The sequence below is a fragment of the Melanerpes formicivorus genome, unplaced genomic scaffold (genome assembly GCF_026170545.1).
Source record: "Melanerpes formicivorus ecotype bairdi unplaced genomic scaffold, bMelFor1.0.p_v2 SCAF_14, whole genome shotgun sequence".
NCBI lineage: Eukaryota > Metazoa > Chordata > Aves > Piciformes > Picidae > Melanerpes > Melanerpes formicivorus.
Window position 1 is genome coordinate 7,392,910 of NW_027142366.1, and position 2,760 is coordinate 7,395,669.

Genomic DNA, 2,760 nt, shown 5'->3' on the forward strand with positions numbered 1-2,760 from the left:
GAAGCTGAAAGGATCTTAAATGTCTTTTGTCATAGTTAAAATTCTAGCCTCTTCCCTCCACACCTCATCCCTTGAGCTGTCTGATTCACCAATGTTTTGGGTTTGCAATATGCACAGGTTTGCCCTTCACTACAGGTACCAACAAAGCCCCTACCACCAGGGCAAATGGTGAGCAATGCCCATGATAGCTCCTGTTCAGCAGGGAAGGTTTAGCCCCATTTTTAGGAAGGGGATGGGGGAAACCCCAACGTTAAAAAGGAAAGAGATTAAACAATTTGCCTCAAAACTGAAGAAATTTTTGAAACAAATAGGGCCACAGAATGCAAGACCCAAAATTCAAGCCAGTGCCAGCATCACGTGATGGTGAGAGGATCCCTGCTCTCCTGCTTTCTTCTCCCTACAGTTTGCAGCGGCTGACTCCTCTGGAAGGGACACACTACTGCTTAAGGTTTGCAGTGACGTGTAAAGTCCACTCCTACTCTGAGGAAAGACTTTGCTTACTGTATTTGCAGAAGTAGAAATACTACTTGAGGTTTTGGGAAGAAAAATCTTAAAGCACAAATGGTTCCTCATTAGGGGAAAGATACTTCCCTAAAATGAATGTCAAGTGATGAGGAAAAAAAAAGAATCCCTTTTTAAGGAAGTAAAATTGGAAAGGCTGACAGTAGGGAAGCTGTACTTACACAAACAATCTCTGACTGTGTTAGGACAATAGCCAAAAAGCAGTCAATGCTTTGGATCAAAGTCTTTCATAATAACAGGACATTTAAAAACTCACAAAGTTAGTTTTGGAGCACTCCAGCCTTGCCTAGGTCAGGGATGTGTCCCTGTCACAGGGGCAGACCTCACCAACTGCATTTTCAATCCAAATGATGGCTTTGCTGTAATACACTGCAGGTTGTAGTTAGGCAGCTATAATTATGGGCAAAACTGAGGGATGTGTCCACAGCCAACAACAGCAGGCAACCGTAACCAGGTGAGACCCAGATCACTGAAAGGAACCTCATCCTTTTGAGGAACCACAAGACCAAAGGACAGAAGAAGAAAATGATATCTAGATACTTTATCTCTCTTTTACAAGACTTTGGACCCCCATTAAGGGAAGATCTGGAGTGCACCTTTCACTGGTGCCACCAACTGGAAGTGAGGTTCACTTTAACCCAGTGCTCTGGGATTATACAGCAAATCCATTGCTCAAATTGCTGGCAAAATTAAAATAAGTTTACAGGTAGCTGTTTGATTTACAAAAACTTTCACTCCTTACCTCCTTATAGAGTGGAAGTCTCTCTTGCAACAGCCACTGAACAAAGCAAGGGTCAGCAACCAAAAGTTTCCATAAGGCATCAGTTAATTCCTAACTTTTATGTCAAATTGCAGGTGTAGTAGAGCCAACATCTGAATTAGCTGGGTACATGCCACAAAAAAAGTTATGTGCTGCCAGTGTTGTGGGGCACATGTTTGGTTTCACATGTAAGGTCTTCCTTAAAATAATCACAAGAAAACTGTACAGGTTGTAAATTACTTACCGTGCAATCTCCTCACATAATCAATCATTCATGCTGATATCCTGGAGGATGACAGGACTACGGTTCAAAATCCAAAGTGAAGGAGAAGGAGAAGCAGTTCCTTAAATTCTTCTGTAGTCCAGTTCCTATGGAAAACATCAGAAGTCTTGTTTCCACCTGCTTGAAACAGAAACTGGGTTGAATACATGTCAAATGTATCAGAGACAACTGCTACACGTTTTGCAAAATTCATTTCCAAGGATCTAAGCAAAACTTGGTCTTTTTAAAGATGTTTTCCCACAATGAGCAGTTTTTTAAAACACCACTAGAGATTAAAAACTCTGTGTTGAGGGAGGCACCAATCTGCACAAAGGACCAAATCCCAGCAGCATGCAGTCAGCTGTTCTGGGGCTCTGAAGGAAATGACCCAGAGGGAATGGTTTGCCTCACACAGGCATAATTCTAGAGAATACAATGTACCATCAACCCTCCAAAGACGATCTTCTGCACAACAAAACCATCTAAACATATAGGGCACAGAAGACCAAGGCATGTGTATTCTCTTTAACCAGCAACTAGAAAGTCCTCAGGCTGGATTCACAATGGATCTGCCAGTTCCCTTTGAAAAAGGCCTGAAATGAAAGTCCAATGCTTTTCCAACCTCCTTTAATGCACTTTTGAGATGCACACCTGAGCTACCTGTTGTTTGTTTGGCATGGAAGTGCCTGCGTATCCTGTTAGATATTCTGACTCATTTTGGAATGAGCTGGAATGTGATGGCAAAAACTGAGATTATAAGCAAGCACCTTCAACGGGAGGTTGTAATTTGATGACAGGGCAAGTGACAGTGGTGACCTGCAATAAGCAGCACCTTAGGCGTTCTGGGAAGGCCTGCTACATGCTACTACGACACTGTTACAAGTTGTAACAGTAAGGCCATCTCCTTCCTTATAGCTATGGCAACACATTTACTGAGCACCAGACTAAACGGGATTTCAGGCAAACGCCGTTTTCCTTGCAGCCGTGGCTCGCTCCGCACAGCAGGCTGACCTGAGCGTTGGGCTCTGTTCACCGCAGAGGCCAATCCCGGCACTCCCCGGCAAGGCCAGGGGCCGAAGGCAGCACTGCCCACCCGCATCCCCGCGGCGCGCCCCAATGCCCGCCCCGGCCCAGTGTCCCTCCCCCGCGCGCCCTGACGCAGCCGCTGCCGTGTGTCCCCGCCCCATGGCGGCGGCACTGAGAGCGGCGGCGCTTG